At 37.1% G+C, this 23,135-nt stretch overlaps 1 protein-coding gene across 1 annotated transcript in view; it reads left to right on the top strand.

Moving 5' to 3' along the window:
- Positions 1 to 23,135, top strand: part of LOC138176033 (membrane-associated guanylate kinase, WW and PDZ domain-containing protein 2-like) — a 1,726,709-nt gene that overhangs the window by 1,624,426 nt on the left and 79,148 nt on the right. The window lies entirely within an intron of this gene.

Below are 23,135 nucleotides of genomic sequence, written 5' to 3' on the forward strand. Positions count from 1 at the left end.
GATGTAAAGCCAATTAAGAGACTGTTAGCACAGTTAAGTAGAGAGGTTGAAGGTCCAGACGCATGTAATGATGGAGATGGATAAAACAGATGTATCCCCAAGACATAGAGAAGGTAATATTGAAGAGACCTGGCCATTAGTTGGACTTATGAGGCAAGGAAAAAAGGGGAGTAAAAGATTGGAACTCAGGTAGCCTGGATAATCTGGACAATGGCTGGTACCATCAGTAAAAATAGAGAAATGCACAAAAGTTTTGGAGAAATAATGAGATGTGATTTCAGAGAGTGTCATGCCCAGGAGCCCTTTTTCACTTGTTTATCTTACCATAATACTTCATTCTCAAGAGGCTGTCTCAGTGACCAAGAAAAAGATAACTAAGGATTGCCTGAGGAGGCAAAGCCAAGATGGTAGAGAGAAGTCAAGAAGTTGCCTGAACTCTCTCCCCAGTTTCCCTTGGAAGCAATATTAAATCAATCCTCTAAATGGATTCTGGAGCAACAAAACCCACAAAAAGACAGAGTGAAACAATTTTCCAGCTTAAGATAACTTAGAAGGACATTAAGAAAGGTCTATCTCACTTAGATGAAAGGGGAGCACAGCCCAGCACAGACAGTGTACAGGCAGGCTAGTGGGAGGCTCTTTGCCACAGCACAGATCAGCAACTGAGACTCCTCAGTCCAGGCTCAACAGGTTAGTGGCACAGCAGACCAGCTGTGAGTCCTCTAGCCTCAGCACAGAAGGCAAACTGCCAGCCCCAGAATCTGGCACAACAGGCATGACTAGCCTGAGCCACCCCAGCAGAGTGGGCAAGCCACAAGTCCTGGAAGCTCTGATGCAGAAAGCCAGTGACCAGGCCTCTGGCCCCCAGTGAAAGAAGCTTGGGACAGTGCTTCCCATGCCCTGGAAGCAGAGCTCAACTTTAAAAGTCAAAAAATAGGCCTGAAAATGAACAAAAAACAGAAAAGAACCCTAACCATAGAAAGTTACAATGGCAACAGGGAAGACCAAAATACAAATTCAGAAGAGGACAAAAGTGTCAAAATGCCACATGTGAAGCCTCAGAGGGGAATATGAATTGATATCGAACCCAAAAAAGCCTTCTTGAGAAGAGCTCAAAAAGGATTTTAAAAACAAAATAATAGAGGTAGAAGAAAAATTGGGGGGAAAAATGAGAGTTATGCAAGAGGTTGGAAAAAAGAATGACAAAAATTCACTGAAGAAAACAACTCCTTAAAAAGTAGAATTGCCAAATGGGAAAGGTTACACAAAAGTTAACTGAATAAAATTATTCTTTAAAAATTAGAATTGGGCAAATGGAAGTTAATGACTCTATGAGGCATCAAGAGTCAGTGAAACAAAATAAAAAGAATGAAAAAATAGAAGAAAATGTAAAGTAACTCACTGGAAAAAAACAACTGACCTGGAAAATACATTCAGGAAAGATAATTTAAGAATTATTGGACTACCTGAAAGCTATGATCAAAATAAGAGCCTGAACAGCATCTTTCAAGAAATTGTTGAGGAAAGCTGCCCTGATATCATAGAACCAGAGGGTAAAATCGTCATTGAAAGAATCCACCAACCACCTAGGAAAAGAGATTCCAAAATGAAAACTCCAAGGAATATTGTAGCCAAATTCCAGAATTATCAGGTCAAGAAGAAAATACTACAAGCAGCCAGAAAGAAATAATTCAAATATCAAGGAGCCATAGTCAGGATTACACAGGATTTAGCAGCTTCAACATTAAAAGATCAGAGTACTTGGAATATGATATTCCAGAAGGCAAAGAAGCTTGGATTACAACCAAAAATCAACTACCCGGAAAAACTGAGCATAGTCTTTAAGGGGAAAAGATGCAAATCAATGGAAGAGGAAACTTTCAAATTTTCCTCATGAAAAGACCAGTACTGAACAGAAAATTTGATCTTCAAATACAAAACTCAAGAAAAACATAAAAAGGTAAACAGGAAAGAAAAAAAAACGTTATTCAATAAGATTAAACTGTTACATGCCTACATAGGAAGATGATACTTGTAACTCTTGAAAACTGTATCTGTATTAGGCAGTTAGAAGTAGTATATATATAGATAGAAGGTATGGGTATAAGTTGATTTTGATGTGGTGGTATAAAAAAATTAAGGGCTGAAAAAGAGGATTGTATTGGAAGAAGAGGAAAGGGGGAGGCAGAACAGGGTAAATTGTATCACACAATGAGCCTCAAAAGACCTATTACAGGAGGGAAAGAAGTGAGGAGTGAGCATTGTTTGAACCTTATTCACATCAGATTTGACTCAAAGTAAGAGGGGAAAGGGGAAAAGAAAGGTAAGGGGGTGCTGACAGAAGGAAGGGTAGAAGTAGAAGGGGAAAGGGGGAAAGAAGGGACAGCTGATAGAAGGGAGGGCAGATTTAGGGAAGCAGTGGTCAGAAGGAAGACACTTGTGAGAAGGGATAGGGTGAATGGAAAGAAAAAAATATAAACAGGGAGAAGGGAATGGGATAGACAGAAATATACAGTTAGTAATTATAACTGTGAATGTGAATGGGATGAACTCTCCCGTAACACAGAAGCAGATAGTAGAATGGATTAAAAAATCAGAATTCTACAATATGTAATTTACAAGAAACACATTTGAAGTAAAGAGTTACACAGAGGATAAAGGGTAAGGAGCTGGAGCAGATGCTATTATGCTTCAGCTGAAGCAAAGAAAGCAGGGGTAGCAATCATGGTCTCAGACAAAGCAGAAGCAAAAACATCTAATTTTTTTTTAAAGCAATTGGGGTTAAGTAACTTGCTCAAGGTTACACAGCCAGGTGTTTCTGGGTGGGTGCTAAGTGTCTGAGCCCAGATTCGATCCCCAGGTCATCCCGACACTGGAGCCGGTGCTCTTACTCACTGTGCTACCTGGCCGCCCCTAAAAACAGATCTAATTAAAAGAGATAAAGAAGGAAACGATATCTTGCTGAAAGGTACCATAGACAATGAAGTCATATCAATTCTTAATAGATATGCACCAAATGGCATAGCATCTAAATTTTTGAAGAAGTTGAATGAGTTATAGGAGGAAATAGATAATAAAATTATACTCATGGGGGCCCTCAATGTTCCCCTCTCAGAACAAGATAAATCTAACCAAAAAAAAAAAAAGAATGAAATTAAAGAGGTGACTAAAACTCTGGAAAAGTTAGATGTAATAGCTCTCTGGAGAATATTGAATAGGAATAGAAAGGAATATACCTTTTTCTAAGCAGGATATGGCACTTATATGAAAATAAACCATGTATTAGGACATAAAAACCTCACAACCAAATGCAGAAAAGCAGAAATGGTAAATGCATCTTTTTTAGATCAGAATGTAATAAAAGTTACATTCAATAATGGACAATGGAAAGAGAAATTAAAAATTAATTGTGAATTAAATAATCTAATGTTAAAAAAAAAAAGTGTGGGGGCGGCTAGGTGGCGCAGTGAATAGAGCACTGGCCCTGGAGTCAGGAGGACCTGAGTTCAAATCCAGACTAAGACACTTAACACAAAAAACTAGCCATGTGACCTTGGGCAAGTCACTTAACCCCAACTGCCCTCCAAAAAGCAAAACAAAAACAAGTGGACCAAAGAACAAATCATAGAAATAATCGATAATTTCATTAAAGAAAACTGACAACAATGAGACAACATTCTAAAATTTGTGGGATGCAGCCAACACAGTACTTAGGGGAAATTTTTATCTCTAATTGCTTACATCCATAAAATAGAGGGAAAGCAGATCAATGAATTGGACATGCAACTAAAAAAACTAGAAAAAGAACACATTAAAAATCCCCAGTTAAGCACCAAATTGGAAATACTGTAAATCAAAGGAGAGATTAATAAAACTGAAAGAAAACCATTGAGCTAGTAAATAAAAGTAGAAGCCAGTTTTCTGAAAAAAGCAATAAAATAGATAAATCATTGTTTAATTTTATTTTAAAAAGGAAAGAAGAAAACAAAATTACCAGTATCAAAAATGAAAAGGGCAAATTTACCATCAATGAAGAGGAAGTTAAAGCAATAATTAGGAGGTGTTTTGCCCAACTGTATGTCAATAAATGAAATGGATGAATATTTACAAAAATATAAATTGCCCATATTAACAGAAGAGGAAATGAAATACTTAAATAACTCCATCTCAGAAAAAGAAATTGAATAAGCCATTAATGAACTCCCTAAGAAAAGTCACCAGGGTCAAATGATTTTCAAGTGAATTCTATCACATATTAAAGAACAATTAATTCCAATATTATATAAACTATTTGGGAAAATAGGCAAAGAAGGAGTCCTACCAAATTCTATTTATGTTACAAATGTGGTGTTGATACATAAACTGGGAAGAGCTGAAACAAAGAAAATTATAGATCAATTTCTCTAATGACTATAGACACAAAATTTTAAAATTAAATATTAGCAAAGAGATTACAGCTATTTATCATGAGGATCATACATTATGACCAGGATTTATACCAGGAATGCAGAGATGGTTCAATATTAGGAAAACTATCAGCATAATTGACCATATTAGTAACATAACTAATAGAAACGATATGATTATCTCAATAGATGCAGAAAAAGCTTTCGACAAAATATAGCATACGTTCCAATTAAAAACACTAGAGAGCATCAGAATAAATGGAGTTTTCCTTAAAATAATGCACAATATCTATTTAAAGCTGTCAACAAGCATATCTATAATGGAGATAAGCTAGAAGCATTCCCAATAAGATCAGGGGTGAAACAAGGATGCCTAGTATCACTACTCTTATTCAATATTATAGTAGAAATTAGAAGAAAAAGAAATTGAAGGAATTAGAATAAGCAGTGAGGAAACAAAACTATTATTCTTTGCAGATGTTATGATGGTATACTTAGAGAATCCTAGAGAATCAACTAAAAAACTATTTGAAACAAGTAAAAACTTTAGCAAAATTATAAGATATAAAACAAAGCCATATAAATCATCAGCATTTCTATATGTTACCAACAAAGCCCAGCATAAAGAAAGAGAAATTCCATTTAAAATAACTGTAGACAATATAAAATACTTAGGAGTCTACCAGCCAAGACAAAGCCAGGAACTATACAAACACAATTACACTTTTCATACAAATAAAGTCAGATTGAAACTATTGGAAAAATATAAATTGTTCATGGTTAGGCCAAGTTAATGTAATGAAAGGAACAATTCTATCAAAATTAATTTCCTTATTTGGTGCTATACAAAGCTACCAAAAAATTATTTTATAGAGTTAGAGAAAATAATAGCAAAATTCCTCTGGAAGAACAAAGGGTCAAGAATATTAAGAGAATTAATGAAAAAAAATGCAAAGGATGGTGGTCTAGCCATACCAGATCTAAAACTATATTATAAAGCAGCAATCATCAAAATTATTTGATATTGGCTAGGAAATAGAATGGTAGATTAGTGGAATAAGGTAGATACACAAGACACAGTAGTATGTGACTGTAATAATCCACTATTTGATAAACCCAAAGACTTCAGCTTCTAGGATAAGAACTCACTGTTTGACAAAAACTCCTGGGAAAACTGGAAAATAGTATGGCAGAAACTAAGCACAGACCAAGGTCTCATACCCTATACCGAGATTACATCGAAATGGGTATATTATTTAGACATAAAGGGTGATATCATAAGCAAATTAGGAGAGCAAGGAATAATTTACCTGTCATATCTATGGAGAAGGAAAGAATTTATGACCAAAAAAGAGATAGAGAACATTATGAAATGCAAAATAGATAATTTTGGTTATATTAAAAAGGGTTTTCACAAACAAAATCAATGCAACCAAAATTAGAAGGAAAGCAGAAAGATGGGAAACAATCTTTATTGCAAGTATCTCTGATAAAGGCCCAATGTCTCAAATATATAGAGAACTGAATCAAATTTGTAAGGTACAAGTCATTCTCCAATTGATAAATTGTCAAGGATTATGAATAATAGGTTTTGGTTGAAAAAAAATAAGGCTATCTATAATCATATGAAAAAATGTTCTAATTCACTATTGCTTAGAGAAATACAAATTAAAACAACTCTGAGATAACACCTCACACCTATAAGAGTGGCTAATATGACAGAAAAGGAAAGTTATAAATATTGGAGAAGATGTGGGAAAATTGGAACACCAATGCATTGTTGATGGAGTTGTGAACTGATCCAAACATTCTGAAGAGCAATTTGAAACTATGCCCAAAGGGCTATAAAACTGTGCATATCTTTTGATCCAGCAATACCACTTCTAGGTCTTTATTCAAAAGAGATAATAAAAATGGGAAAAGGACACACATACAAAAATATTTATAGCAGCTATTTATGTGGTGGCGAAGAATTGGAAATTGAGGGGATGTCTATCAGTTGGGGAATGAATGAACAAGTTGTGATATATGAATGTAATAGAATACTGTTGTGCTGTAAGAAATGATGAGCTGGCAGACTTCAGAAAAACCTGTAAAAAGTTACATGAACTAATTTAAAGTGAACAGAACCAGGAGAACATTGTACACAGTAACAGCAACATTGTGCGATGATCAACCATGACAGACTTAGCTCTTCATACAATGATCCAAGACAGTTTCAAAAGATTCATGGTGGAAAATGCTATCCTTATCCAGAGAAATAACTATGGAGTCTGAATGTAGATAAAAGCATATTTTTTATTTTTGCATTGTTTTTTTTTCTTTCTTGGGGTTTTTCCTTTTTCTTTTGATTCTTCTTTCAAAACACAACTAATGTGGAAATATGTTTAACATAATTGTACATATATAACCTATATCAGATTACTTGCTGTCTTGGAAAGGGGGGAGGAGAGTAAAGGAGGAAGAAAAATTTGAATCTCAAAATCTTACAAAAATAAATGTTGAAAACTATCTTAACATGTAAATGGGAAAATACTATTAAGTGATATATATATATGATTTAATTTTTTTTAAAGAAAGAACTATGGAATTGAAATGAGGCAGATGAAAGCCATCATGCAGGAAAAAGCATTCACATAAAGCTTTTAAATTGGTACCAAAGGGGGAATCTGGCAACCGAGCCCTGGGAAGAGGTACAAAATAACTGCAATATGATTTTGTGGGAGACATTTAATCCTGGCTGCATTTTATTTACTGCTCTCGGGCTGCCTCTTTATGCATTTTATATGTATGTGTTCTTTGAAAATTAGCTTTTCCCCATTTGTTGTATGAAATCTCAGTCTAATTTGCATGACCTTGGCTAAGTCATTTAGCCTTTCTCAGCCTCAGCCTCTCTTCTGTGAAGTGAAGGGGTTGGGCTGTGGTTTCTCTAGGGCTTCTTGCATTGTTAAAATTCTATGATATTATGATTCTAAGGCTCCATTAAAGAGCCATATCTCCAATAATAGCTAAATGATAATGTGATATATAGAACTTTGAGTTTAAGGAAAACAAGAGAATCTTATGCTAGTGTAACAATCCCTACAGAAAGCTAAGTCCTTCTGTCTAGAAAATAAGCATAGAAAATAAGTGAGACAAGTATGTACAATAATAATCTTTCATTTTCTCCCAATTACATTCAAGGAGGGTAAATAATATTGCAGCTAGGGTCCACAATAAGTGTGCTTCCTTTTTTATTTCCATAACAATGTAATACTTGTCCAATTATTGGAAGATGAGAATACCATGATAATGTTATGTGGCCATTTAGCTTTTGTATATAGGGTAGAAATACATGTATTCTGGGAGGTCTGTCTAGAAAAGGAATCTTAAGTATGGAACATGACTAAGCATGAGATATAGTAAATGAAAAAGAATAGGAAAGAATGCCTGATGACTACTGGCCCCAGAGCGTATCTGTCAACACAACTTATCAGATAAGTAGGAAGTTAGGTAGAAATCAACCAAGGGTCCAAATTTTAAATGAGAGATTTAGTCTGAAAGAAATACTGTACTGTATAAAAAGTAAATGGGAGGCTAGAAGAGCAAGGCCTGGTGGAGCAGGCTATGAGAAGACTTCACTAATAAAATCTGCATTAGAAGAGAGAAGGAAAGGTAAGAAACACAAATTCGTGAGTTAAGAGTGGAGAGAAAATGTACAGATTTCTGGGTGTGAAATGAGATACAAAAAGGACTGAAACCTAAAAGGGAAGGTCACAGAATTTTAGAGTTGGAAGGTATCTCAACAACCATCTAATACAACCCATACAGAAAAGAAGTTCCCATTCTAATATACCTGATAATGGGTCACCCAGCTTTCCGCTTAAAGACTTCCAAGACAGGGAAACAACCATAACTACCTATAATGCTTTGAGATTTACAAAGTGCTTTCCTCCCAGAAATCCTAAGAAACACACCAAGCTGCTGTTATTATTTCACTTTTACAGATGGAAAACTGAGGCTCAAAGAGTTTTAATAACTTATCAAGGGATTTCCCTCTGGTCATTCTTAAAGTCAGGGTTTAAAATCCTGTCTTCTGGTTATAAAATAGTTGCACTTCAGAAAATGCATGCAGAGAAGGAACTTTTTTTTTTTAATCAGTGTTAGAGAAATAAGCAAAATTCACAGGGCGGCCAGGTAGCACAGCGAGTAAGAGCACCAGCTCCAGTGTCGGGATGACCTGGAGATCGAATCCTGGACTCAGACACTTAGCACCCACCCAGAAACACCTGGCCATGTAACCTTGAGCAAGTTACTTAACCCCGATTGCTTAAAAAAAAATATTCAGTCAGAATTAAATGTTCCTCACAAATTATATTGTAAATATTCTTAGTTTAAGGAAAACAAGAGATTGGTATCTTATACAAGCATGAAATTCCCTGCAAAAATGTAAGTCTTTTTGTTTAGAAAATAAAATTCTTGGGGGCCACTAGGTGGTGCAGTGAATAGAGCACTGGCCCTGGAGTCAGGAGGACCTGAGTTCAAATCCAGACTCAGACACTTAACACAAAAAACTAGCCATGTGACCTTGGGCAAGTCACTTAACCCCACTTAACCCACTTAATCCCTGCATTCTCCCCTCCAAAAAGAAAAAAACAAAACCAAAAAAAAAAAAAAAAAAAAAATTCTTTGGTTAAGCAAGTAGATATCATAATATTTCACTTTCTCCCAATTGTTTTCAAGATCAGACACATTCTTAGAGTAAGGAATCCCTTACAAGAACCAGAATGGGTTAACTAGAAGAGAAGGGCTGGCCAGACCCTAACCTTGTGTATACCCACCTGAGAGCTAAAGAAACAAACCTGGAGAGTCAAAATCCAGGTCCACTGAGCTACTAGCATCCAGGCCAAAACTGAATAGGAAACTATACTGAAGGGAGCTAAGAAGAATGGGCCCAGTATCATGTTGGTCTTTAAGATCAACATCAACTATTAGAAACTTGGAATTTATAAACCCTTATCTCATTCATCTGTTCCTGACTTTGTTCGTTCCTCATTCTGCTCCCCTAACTCTGTATGCCTTCCCTCTATTCATTAGAATGAACCTCAAAAGACCATAAAGGGAACTGTGCAATTTTCAGGAAACAGAAAAAAGTAGGGGGGAGGGGAAGAAAAAGTCAAGTCTTTGTAGGCAGGGGTAAACCTGGTAAATAGAAGTTCATGGCAGCCAGAGTTCCATAGATCATACTAGCAAGCTGAACCATGGGCTGACTAGTACAAAGAAAGACAGTAAGTGTACTAGAATAATAAAATTCAAGTCCTTTTATCCAAAAAAAAAAACTGCATAGGTAAATATGTATAATAATCTTTCATTTTCTCCCATTTACCTCCAAGATTAGAAGTAAGGCACACTGCTTTAGTGACCACTTAGAGGATCTCCAGGTCCCTGAGTTACCATGCCTAGGGGAAGGAATTTTTTATACAAACAAGAATGGGGTGGGGCAGCCCAGGAGAGGCAGCATTGCCACCCTCCCCCATTCTCTTTTGCCACCTTGAGTTTTATTCAGAGAAAAAAAAATTTGATCTATCAACCAGGAAAACATGAGACAAAATAAGTCAATTCTGTGCATTTGCATCTTTGCACATCAAAATCATCATGTTCTTATAGTCATTTCCAGTTCTTGCCTCAGACACAGGATTTTTAGATCTCATTCCACTCTTTTATTCAGAATTAGATATCCAAATTAAAATTTTTAAGAGAACTGAAAGAAAGTTTGGTTTGTTGTTGCATTTCTTGTAACAAAATACCTTACTTCAGCTAGCTATCTTTTCAAATCACTCTCTATTAATTCATGTCTATCACCACACCTACAATTATCCCCTCTCTGTTAGCTTTGAATTCAGATTATTTGTCCAACATTTATAGGATCAGAGTTAGAATTAGAAGTGCCTTCCAAGGTTACCTAGCCCATCCCCTCATTTTATTAATGAGGAAACTGGGGCCCAGAAAAGTTAAATGACTTTACCTATTCACTGTGGCAAAAACAGGATTGTGTGGGTTTTTGTTTGTTTTCAGTTAAATATTTATTGACAGTTTTGGAATCAGAACCATTATTAAAATTCTTCTTAGACTGTTGGAATGCCTAAACAGAAATTCAGGGGTTTTTTTGCCTTTTTCAATGATAAGAACTATTTCCTACATATTTTCTTTAAATAATTTGTCTGATTCATTCTTAATTTGTTGTATTCTGATTGGGATTGTTCATTAAGAAGATTCTTTTTGTAGCTGTGAGAAAGAGGAATTGGAGGAGGGAGAAACTGGAGGCAAGGAAATTGAGTCATTGCCTGGACAAATATTCCAGAGGAAAGGTGGTAAGAGTCTAAATTATAGTGGTAATATGAGTGGAGAAGAAGTGACGGGTATAAGAATCACTGTTGAGATATAATTTCCAAGACTTGGTAACTTGATGGAATCTCAGGAGTAGGAGAGAAAGAAGAACCAAAGACGATTACTAGCTCTCAGATTTGGATGGTGGGAAGGTGGTTAATGTCATCAATGGAAGGAAGTTGGGGGCAGACACAGGTTTAGTTGGGAAGATGATAGGTTCAGTTTGGGATGTGTTAAGTTTGATGTTCTGGCAACACATAAAAGTAGAGAGTAGCCAAAAATGTGGTACTGGAGCTCAGTGGAGAAAACAGAACTAAATGTATAGATTTGGAAGCATTGAAGCTCTGGGAGTAGAGTGCTCATATGCATCTATAATCTAATAAATATGGCTATTTCCTCCAACAATGCCAATCACCACCCATCCAAACTCAGCTATTCTGTACAAGTCTCATCCATGACTCACAATACATTCAGCACATGAGGTAGACCTTCCTCACTATTCCAGGTACTATAATGGGAGTACCCAGACTGTGCCTTTCATCCCTCATCCTTGCCATGAGACTAACCTGTCTTCTTGTCCAATCATACATCTACTTGATGACATTCTTCACACTTATTGTCCTTTAAAATTCTTCATTCAGCTCTTACCTTATTGTCCTTTAGAAGTTCCTCATTTTCAGGATTTCTTTTTAGTCTGTTGTGTTCTATGTGTCACAGCCATACAACACTTCTAGAATTCTGTTTTCAAAAAAGATGGTCTTTGTTTCTGATAAAACAGAGAGGGGCTGATCAGAGAGTTGTTCAACAAGATTATTTGTGTAAATGTATCTATCGAGGAATCTTGAATGATTTTAATGTAGAGACGAAAGGCATAGGATTAGCAGAAAGCCTTTTTCACAATTCTTTGCTCTACCATAATCAACAAAGAGTAAGGATAGTGAGATTTTGTACTCTCTGAATCTTTCAGTTCATTGTATAATAGTTAAAATTTGATCCTTTGTATAATATTGCTTATGAAAGCCTTCCTTCCCCTATTAAGAAATGTACTATGAATGTCTTCAATTTATATTTAAAGGAGTCTCAGAAAAGTTGTGTATAGATAGGAAATATATATATATATATATATATATATATATATATATATATATATAGGTAGATAGCTGATGTTCTCTTTGTCACCTTTTTCATTGTTAATAAGACCTAAGGTTTTTCCCCTATCCCTCTGGAAGTGAAATATTTGTACATAAACTAATTCAGCAAGTCTTTAGGCTGTCAAGGCAGAGTGGGACAGTTCCATGGCTGCTGTATTTGGTCTCACAGTTTGAGTTAGAGCAAAGACCTGGGGTTGAGGATTTGCAGGAAACTAATACTCAGGTAGCAGTTTAAGCACAAGCTTTAATGCTACATAGCACAAAAAGGAAACAAACAAAAAAAAGCATACACACACTTTATGGCAGTACAGACAGATAAAGTTTCTACTCATTTGAGGAAAGGAGACATGAGTCTGTTTTATTCAAGTAACTGGGCTATCAAATAAGGGTCCCAAGTATCCTGTCCTCTAAAGCCCTGTTCAATGACTCTGCTAGCACACTACAATAAAGATCTATCACTATAATATTTCTTGGTCTGGTGAGCTCTGCTTAGATTCTGCTCTCCCCATCCCTATCCCCCTATTTTCAGTTACTCCCTTAGCATTGATTTCACACATTTTCCCTATCATCGACCATCTGTATCATCCACTGTTGCTGAAACCTTGTTGGACCTTAACTAAGTGTTATTGAAATCATTATGGTTTCATTGGAAGTGCTTAAGACAGTATTTCAAGAAAGCTTTAAGGTCTCCTGAGGTACACTAAAGCTTAGCCTACCTTGATGCCTCTTAACAAGAATTGTTCTGTCGCTGGAAAGGCAAACTCCCTCCCCAAAGCTATTATTGACCCCAAAACCTTAGCAACAGAAATGGTTTGCATTCAAGTCTATTGCATTAACATGGAGAGATTTAGCTGCAATTTATTGATCAATGTATCAAAATATCTATACTTATTAAAGAATTAGGGTCTATTACACACTTGTTCACATCATCATCATCATCATCCTTTGAATGGATAGAAGCACTTTAAGATTTGCAAGGCGATATAGATAGATAGAGAGAGGGGGAGAGAGAGAGAGAGAGAGAGAGAGAGAGAGAGAGAGAGAGAGAGAGATCTATGCTTACTCATTTGGTCCTCACTCTAGCCCTTAGAGCAACAAGATATGCTGTTCTTATATACATTTTACAGATAAGCAAACCAAGGCTGAGAAAATTCAAGTGACTCATCTAAGGTCACACAACTACTAAGTATCAAGGGTAGGATACAAACAGGGCTTCTCAACTCAAAGTCCAGCATTCTAACCATTTCACCAACTATTAGTAAATAAAAATACTGACCTTTAGATCCTTGTTATCTTTTACTACATAGGACTGACAAAAGCAGATGAGCATTTTTGCAAAGCTGTCTATATAGCAGCAGACAGCTCTAATCTGGACTCATTTGCTATATCTCAAGACAAAATTTAATCCACAATTTAATTTAAACCTCAACAAGAATATACTGCATTATGCTACTTGCTTAATACTAGCAGGCAACTAGAAGGGGCAGTGAATAGAGCTATAGGTCTGGAATCAGGAAGACCTGAGTTCAAATTCAGCCTCAAACACTGAGAAGCTTTATGACCCTGGGCAAGTCACTTAACCTCAATCTGCCTCAGTTTCTTCAGTTATAAAATGGGGATAATAAGAGCAACTACTTTCCAGTGCTTTCCCACTTTTAATTATTTCCTATTTATCATATATATATATATATATATATACACACACACACATATATATATACATACATATATGTGTGTATATATACACACAAACACACACACACACACACATATATATATATATATATATATATATCTTGCTTTGTATATATGTGTTTGCATGTTGTCTCCCCCATTAGATTGGAAACTCCTTGAAGGCAGAAGCTTTTGTCTTTTGCCTCTTTTTTGTATCCCTAGAGCTTAACACAGTATCTGGTATATGGGAGGTGCTTGATAAATGTTTATTGGATTGAACTATTGAGGATCAAATGAGATAATATTGATAAAATATTTGGCACAGTGCCTGGCATGTAAAAAGTGCTAAATAAATGCTTCTTTTTTCCTCTTCCCCCATTTTTCTGCAAAAGTAAACATAAGCCCCAAACTGTTTTTTCTCACCTGTTTTTGAAGCAGTTATCATCCTAAGAAATTCTGGCATTTCCTGATATTAACAAACATTCCTAAACTTCATCCACATAGTGTCATAGATTAAGAAGTGAAAAGACTTAGAAGCCATCTGATCACACCTCCTCATGTTATGGATAAGGAAATGGGAACACAAAAAGGTTAAATGACTTCTCCAAGGTCATACAGATAAGTAAGTAGCAGGGCTAGGATTTGAACCCAGGTCCTCTTAACTCCAAATCCAGCTCTCTGTGCCAGTGTCTCCAATATATGATGATTTCAAATACTTTCATCTTCCATTAAGACAAGAAAAACCATTAAACCCGGACCCCCAAGTAATTTAAGTATTAAGTGATTATTTTGTAAAGGAAAAGCTGCCTCTCTGAATGAACCTGGTAGAAATTCCCAGCTTCCTAACCTATACTAGAAGACAGCAGTTTTATCTTGTACGTTGTACTTGTACTCAAGGCACTAAAGAATATTAAAATTGTTATTTTTCCCAGAGTGCTAAAGATTAATGGATTTATATACCAGAGGAAAAGGTAATCAAATCTCCTTGTAACACTTACTCTGCCTTCCTTAACCCCAGATGCCTAAGTTGGCATTTCTCTCTCCTCCTAAGCAATATAGAAATATATTTGAGCTACTTACCACAATAGTTACCCTATAACTTAGTCTGCCTAACTCAACTCATCCTCCTTTTTCTTATTCTCAATTTAACTTTTAAAAAATGTTTATAAAAAAGAATGGGGTAGTTATTTAAAGATTAATTTTAGAAAATGATCATTAGATGAAAGAGACTTGGTGCTGGTGGGATTAGGGAGATGGATGGGAAGAAGAGCCTAGGCCTGGATCTCACAGGCATATTTTCTCACTTACTCTTAGAGAAAGGTGCTAATTTACAGTTGGTTTCATCAAAACCTTTCCCTGGCTTGATTAACCTGTAAGAGGAGAGAGTGAAGTTCATCAAATGACAGGAAACTGGGCAACTTGCCTACACAGGTTCTTAGATGAAATCAAATACTTCTATATGGTAGAAAGGTGAAAGTCTTTTTCCTCATAAACTTGTCATTCTTTCTGACTTTATGTATCAAAATTTGTTGTGGTTGTTGAGTTGTTTCAGTCATGTCAGACTCTTTGTGACCCCATTTGGGGTTTTCTTGACAAAGATACTGGAATGGTTTGCCATTCTTTCTCCAGTTCATTTTATAGATGAGGAAACTGAGGCAAACAGGGTTAAGTGACTTGCCCAGGGGCACACAGTTTACTAAAATGTCTGAGGCCAGATCTGAACCATCATGTAGGCCTCATGAGGCCATGAGTCTTCCTCACTCCGGGCCCAGCACTTTAATCCACTGCACCACCTAGCTGCCCCATGTATCAAGATAGTAAAACAAAATGAAAATCAACTCCTTCCAAGGTTTTCTTGATAGTGAGTTACATCCAAAATGTGTGCACATAGTTGATGTAGAGATGGAAGAGAAAACACAGGTTCAAATGTTTTACATCCTTGTGTTTTTATGGAGGAAAAGAAGAAGAAATTTAAGCCTGTGGTCACATTGAAATTATAATCATTAAAATTATATATTATTAAGTTGATTTTTAAAATCTGAGTATATTCACAAGAATCTTGTCCATTTGACTAGAACAGCTACAACTTTGCCATTTCTGTCATTATCTGATTTTTAGACCTAATCCCAATCATATATTCAAACCCAAAGATACTAGAAGTAAAGGCATCTACCTTAGAATGTGTGTTAGTTAGGAAGGGATAAACCAATAACTACTGTACATCTCTAGTGATTCCAGTAGGCGCAGATAATATGACCAAAGGAATCTATAAAAACATTGCTAAAGGATTATGAAGTTTTGGACAAGAAACCAAAGACCATAAGAATCGCTTGTGGTATTTTCATCACTAGTGCCATTCAAAAGCAAAACCATCATTTGTGCTGAGTGTCAAGAGTGTGAATACAAGTCCACTCCCTCACAACTCTGGAAATACAAAGAAAAACTATCCCAGTATAGCATGAGAGAGAGAGAAAGACAGAGAGACAGAGAGAGAGAGAAAGAGAGACAGACAGAGAGAGACAGAGAGAGAAACAGAGAGACAGAGACAGAGAGAGAGACAGAGACAGACAGACAGACAGACAGACAGAAAAACAGAGAGAGAGACAGAGAGAGAGAGAGAGAACCTATTAAGAGAATGGTTTTTCCTGTCTCAATGACTAATCATCTTCATGTATGTCAAGGAGTTGTGTGGGATACTGTAGCAGCAAGCACCCTACTGCCAAGCTGCCAACACAGGTTCTTAGATCTGCTTTTCTAAAGGAAAGCAACTCAAAATGGGTTAACAATCTTGCTTTAATCAAACATATGTCATTTACCTAGTTCAGGGGGAAAAAGGCAGCACCCCGAACTTCAGAGAATACAAATAAGTTACAAGCAGACAGAGAAAGAGATAAGCAGATAGACTTCCAGCTGTCTGACCATTACATCCATATCTAGTCACAGTTACCAGAGAGGGAAGCACCAACATCTGGGTTTTCAAAGCCAGGGGCCTCAACGGCTGCCCAGAGTCTTATCTGGTCAACTCTTCTCAAAGTGAGCCCCAAAACAAAATCTCACATCAGGGTATATATAGCCTTCTCCTGGCTCAGAGAATGTAACCACGCTCCTGACCCACTGCCCAATCAAAAAGCAACAAGGTGTGGGCATTCCTGAAAAACAAGCCTCCTGCCACAGGCTCCATGTGACCACATTCAGCCTATTAGGGGGCAGCACATATTTTCAAATCAAGGAAGGTTCTCAGAGTCACTTAAGCCTATCAAAGGGCTTAGGGGCAGGGAAGATCTTAGATTCCCATTCCCATAACATAAACAACCTTTAGTAAGGAGCCTGAGCACAGACCCAGCTGCCTGGAAGTATTCCACCCCACCCTTGTTGTGCCTTGTTTGAAACAAATAGGCTAGGTTCATAGGCTAACAGTAGCAAAGTGTCTAGGGGAAAAAGTAACAATGTATATTATGGAAATAAACCCATTAGAGGAAATCTAGGAAATACAGATTGTCAAACTTGGAATAAAGCTTTTGGCTGAGAAAAATGGCCACAGAAACAGAAGATAGTCATTGCAGCATACTGCAAATGACCTGCACAGAAAGGAAATAAATGGGAGTCCAGAAAACAGATTGCAAGGCTGGTACTAAGACATGACATAGTAGAGATTGAGAATTTCAATTCTCTGGACCTCTGTTGAACTCTTCTGCTCAAAACAAAGTAATAACTTTTAACTTGTCTTAATGATAATTCTATGCCTGAGAAGTTGGAAGGAGAAGTGAGGGTCTCTGCTATTCTGGATCTGACTCTCCCAACAAGGAAGAACTGGTTTCTGTGGTGGAAATGTTGAGAACTTTGTTGGAAGTAACCAATTTATCTTATAATGTGTGATAGAGAGCAGAGTCAGGAATTCAATTCAATTCAGTTCATTCTAAATTTGTGATACCAAGAGAGGAAATTGGGCATAGTCTGACATGCACTCTATATTTTTGGAGAACAGATTTCAGTGGGTTCAGAAAAAAAGGGTAAGTAGAATCCCAAAGACTATATTTTTAGAAGATGTTATCCTAAGGAAATATTTGAGTGGGATTCTAAAGAAACAGAGAAGTAATTGCAGTGGAAAAGAAAGGAACAGATTGTCTAAAGACACTGATGTGGCTGCATATCAACCAATGTAGATTTAAAAGAAATAGACATGGAAGATGGAAGCAAGGGCAGATAACTGAGAATGAATACATATGAGTGACAGAGTTCTATAAAGAATAGTATCAGGGATAGAAAAACGCAGAATGAGCTAAAGTTTATGAGGAAAGCAAAGGACTGACAAAAAAAAAGGGTGCTAAGAATTAGGGAAAAGTGGGGGATTAAAATTGCTGCTCCTGGTTGGTGAGAGGAGGAGGAGGAGGAAGAAGAAGGAAGAGCAACTACTACTACTACTACTACTACTACTTGACACTAATATTTAGACTGGAAAGGACAAAACAAAAATGGCTAATAGAGGTAAGTAGGGAGGTAGCAAGAGACTTACCAGACCCTCACGAACTACATCTCAGGTTGCTGAAAGAACTGGCAGCCATGATTTCGGAGCCACTATCTTTGATCTTGGAAAAGATTGAGGCAAATGAGAGAAGGAATGCAGAAATGGAGAAAACAAAATGTTATTCTGATTTTTGGAGAAAGGAAAAGAGTTGAGTTTGTAACCACAACAATGCCAATGGGCTTGGTTTTTCTTCCTAGCAAAATTCTCATGCATGGCACTAAAGGATAGTGAATAAACATCTAGAAGATGAAGCATTGGTCACAAGGAGCCAACCAGCCTTGATTCATCTTCTCCTTTGACGTAATTACTAAACTCTGGCTTCTTTGTTTTTTTAAGCAGAACTGTGATTTTGTAGGTGTTGGAAATTCCCAGTAAGGTAACTCCCTCTACTATTTGGCAACTCCTTGGCAACCAAGCTTTTAGAGCAGGGAAATATTGTAGATATAATTTGCCCATATTTTAGCAAAACAGTGTCTCTGATGTTATTTTTGTGGATAAGATGGAGAAATGTATGCTGGACAATAGGTCGACTTGATGATGATTAAGTAACTGACACCAAAGTTTAGTGTATTTAATGATTCAGTGTCAACTCAGATGAGGAACTCTTAATTGAGCTCCCCGGGGATCCGTCCTTGGCCTTGTACAGCGTAACATTTTTCCTACCAAGTTGGATAAAGCAAATGGATGGCATGCTTATCAGATTTTCAGATAAGAAAAAGGTAGGAGGAACAGCTAATGTGTTAGATGACAGTCAGGATACAAAAAGATCTTGACAAGCTAAATTGCTGGACTGAACTAAATAAGATTACATTTAATGTGCATAAATACAGAGTCACACATTTAGGTTTGCATAACTAGCTTCACAAGTACAAGATGGGCTAGACAGCAGTTCATCTAAAAAAGGTCTGGGGAGTTTAAGAAAGCAATATGAGTCATTAGGGAGGTATTATAGACAAAAAAATAAGCCAATATACTCAGGCAGCTAGGTGACAGCTAGTGAATAAAGCAGTAGGCCTAGTCTTCCTGAATTAAAATCTGGCCTGAGATACTTACTAGCTGTGTGACCCTGGACAAGTCACTTAACCCTGTTTGCCTCAGTTTCCTCATCTGTAAAATGAGCTGGAGAAGGAAATGGCAAACCATTTCAGTATCTTTGCCAAGAAAACCCCAAATGAGGTCACAAAGAGTCAAACACAACTCACAACAAGAAGAGGTAAGGCTTTATTAAGTAAAGCAGGTCATCAAGAGCTAAGGAGGCCCGTGACCTGGTCAGAAAACATCTGACTTGCTCTTTCCATTTTGGAAGTGTCACTTTTAGGGAATAAATCAAGGAAAGGTCTGGTGAAATCATGTCACATGAAGACCATTTGGATGAACTGGGGATGGCAGTCTGGAAGTATTTGATTTACTCTTCTTGGTCCTAGGGAATAGAACTAGCAGGAATGGGTGGAAATTGCAAAAAGAGATTTAGCTTTTATATAAGCAATATCTTTTGAATAATTTTTGTTATTCTGTCATGTCCGACTCTTCATAAATAACAATAGGTTTTAACTTTATTTTAAAGTTGTTGTTCAGTTGTCTCAGTAGTGTTCAGTTCTTTGTGATCCCATTTGGGCTTTTCTTGACAAAGATACTGGAGTGGTTTGCCATTTCCTTCTATAGCTCATTTTACAGATGAGGAAACTGAGGCAAACAAGGTTAAGTGACTTGTACACAAATAATAAGAGTCTGAGGTCAGACTTGAACTCAGGTCTTCCCAATTCCAGACCTAGTGGTCTGTCTACTACACCACCTAGCTGCTCTTTTGAACAGTGAGAACTATTCAGTAGTATAATACAAAAAAAGCTGAGTTCGGAGGAAGTGATTTCTTAAGGCTAGAGGTGTTCAAGCAAAAACCGGATAACTGACAGGAGGACTGTGTCAGCTCTGTTGAAAGGATCCTTCTTCAGCTTTTCAGTGTCCTTTCAGGGAGGTGGGTGGCACAGTTGATAAGAGTGCTGGACCGAGAATGAGGAAGAACTGAATTCAAATCCAGCCTCACACCCTTACTAGCCGTGTGACTGAGGGCAAGTTAGTCAACCTCTGCTGGCCTCATTGTCCTCAACTGTAAAATGTGTGTGGGGAGAAGGATCATAATAGCACCCACCTAACAGGACTGTTGTGAGAGTAAAATTAGATAATATTTATAAAGTGATTAGCATAATGCCTTGCACATAGTAGGCACTTAATAAATGCTTATTTTCTTCCCTTCCCCTTTTGTAATTCTACAAAAGCAGTATATTTTAGAATATATGGAATCAAATTTATGTGTATGTGTGTAGACACATGTGTGTATGTTGTTGCTTGGTCGTATCTGATTCTTCATAACTCTGGCACATAGTAGGTGCTTATTAAATGTTTGTTGACTTGATTTATCCCTCAGTGCTCTTCATTCTTCTTTAATTCTTCAGCACAGCAGATAGAATACTGACATGAAGTGAAGAACACCTAGATTCCAATCCTGCTTCTGACATTTATTATGACTCTGGGGAAGTCACATAACTTCTCTCAACCAAAGTCACTTCATCTGTTAAATGAGGGGAGGACTTGGTGGCCTCTGAGGTCTTTTTCAGATCTCAATCTATAGTCTGATCGTTGTTGTCACTATATCTACCTTACCCTGCATGCCAGAGCCTTGAAGCGAAGAAATGTGTATTTTGTTGGGTTAAAATGTATATCTAAAATAGTAATAAAAGCACAGTGATTACTCAACCACTGGTAGCTGATATTTGGTTCAGGGATGAACAACTTCCCTTACCCCTGCTCTCAACAAAGTGATTAGTTTTTAGCATGTTATCCAACAATTTACATGCTAGTAGTATAAAAGATATTATCAAAAATATATTGATATATTAATTTAGCATCCTTAATACATACTATTTTAAAACATTGAAAATTGGAATCCTGTCCCATTAAACATCCTTCTCAAACTTTCCACTCCAGAAACCTTTTGCATTCTTCACAGTGAAAGTGAGGAGAAATGATAGCTGAAGAAGATGGCAAGGCTATATGAAAGGTTTTTTGAGGAGGATGAGGAAAGTCTATGAATATATGTAGGAAATAGAGGAGTCAGTGGATAAAGAGAGATGGAAGCTTTGGAGAGAAGAGATGATCTACTCAGCAAGTTACTGGAAAGGATAACATATAATAGGAAAGCATAGGTAGAAAGCATAAATAGAGAACTCTTTGGCAAAGAGAACGGCCTCTGCTTCTGAAACGGGAGGAAAGGAAGAAAGGGTGCAGGAGAATGCCAAGGAGATCCAAAGGGTGAAAGAGAGGATGAGACTGGGGGCCTCATAAGGTGGTGTAATTGTGTTGGGAAGAAATCTGGAATTGAAGCTATGGGAAGAAGAGAGTGAGGGCAATCAGGGAAGAAGAAAACGTTTGCCATTCATCTATAAAGGCCCAGATATGCATACAGGAGTTCGGCAACCCAAAGGGGTTCAGCATCTCTTCTAGCAGTCTCTTCTCCAACTGTCTAATCCCAAGTGCCTTAAATGGGACTAAGGAGACAAGGCCATCTATTCAGAGGTGACAGTGGGTTCTTCTAGGTAGCTTCCCAGGCTATGGCAGCCCACATTCTCCACTCAATTCAGCAAAAATTTACTGGGTGTAGCAACTTAATCAAATCTGTTTGGGGAAGAGGTGCTAGGGGTTCCATCACTGCCTTTCCCACTTTAAAGAGTCTTGCTAAAAGAGCCCCTGAGCAAATCACTTAATCCTGTTCGACTCAGTTTCCTCATCTGTCAAATGAAATGTACAAAATAATGGCAAACCACTCTAGTATCTTTGCCAAGAATATCCCCCAAAATTAAGTTAAATTTAATTCAAAAAATTAAAAAAAGAAAATCCCAAATGGGGTCACAAAGGCACAACTGAAATGATTGAACAACAATAAAAAAGAGCTCCATGACTATAATCTTTTGGAAGGAATATTTTAAATGGCCTTCCTACCATGATGATTGCAGAATTCTCTATCTCTTTTCCTTTGCTAATCTTCCTCCACTCACCCCATCATGTCTCTCTGTCTCTCTCTGTCTCTGTCTCTGTCTCTCTCTCTCTCTGTCTGTCTCTCTCTCTCTTACACACACACACACACACACACACACACACATACACACACACACACACACACACACACACTATTCAAGGCTAAGCTCCTCTCCTACTATATTACTGGGTTTATCTTTTCCACGTTGTGTTCAGCAGTCTTTATGCAGCCCATCTAAACAGCATTTTTATAAAGCAAGCACACAGTCCTTTTCTTGGCTAATTTGTCTTAAGTGGTTTGCATCAAAATGAAACAAATTTAATTCAAAGGTTCCAAATGGTAATAGTATGACAGGAGTGACATGACATCAGTACAGTAGCACTCATTTTATTTTAAATATATACTTTGTCATTATTGTTCCATTGTGTCTGACTCTTCATGACCCCTTTTGAGGTTTTCCTGGCAGAGATACTGGAGTGGTTGGCAGTTTCCTTCTCCAGCTCATTTACAGATGAGGAACTGAGGTAAACAGGGTTAAGTGACTTGCCCAGAGTCACAGAGCTAGAAAGTGTCTGAAGCCAGATTTGAACTCATGAATATCAGTCTTCCTGACTCCAGGTCCAGCACTATATCCACTGCCCCACCTAGCTGCCCTTAATATCTATTAACAAAAGCCAGATAGGAATCTCAGAACATAAATATTTCTGACAATTGAGGAAGACTGGTTAATCTTTAGGTATAAGCATGTCAGGGCCTGATCAAAAGCTTCAGAGCACTAATTTTTATTCAAATAGTTGGGATGAAAAATTTGCCACAACTTAAAACCTCTGCCAAGCTTTGTTTATGAGAAGAACCAATGCCACAGTAACACCCAGGAGCCATTGAATGAAAAAGTGATTTAAATAATAGGGAACAAAAAAATCTCAGAAAAGGATTAGACCAAAAAGTCAATCAGTAGGCTATTGCAAGTACAAAGCTGCTAT

This window comes from Petaurus breviceps, unplaced genomic scaffold (assembly GCF_028583685.1).
Source record: "Petaurus breviceps papuanus isolate PSGF00001 unplaced genomic scaffold, PetGlider_PUasm1.0 80, whole genome shotgun sequence".
NCBI lineage: Eukaryota > Metazoa > Chordata > Mammalia > Diprotodontia > Petauridae > Petaurus > Petaurus breviceps.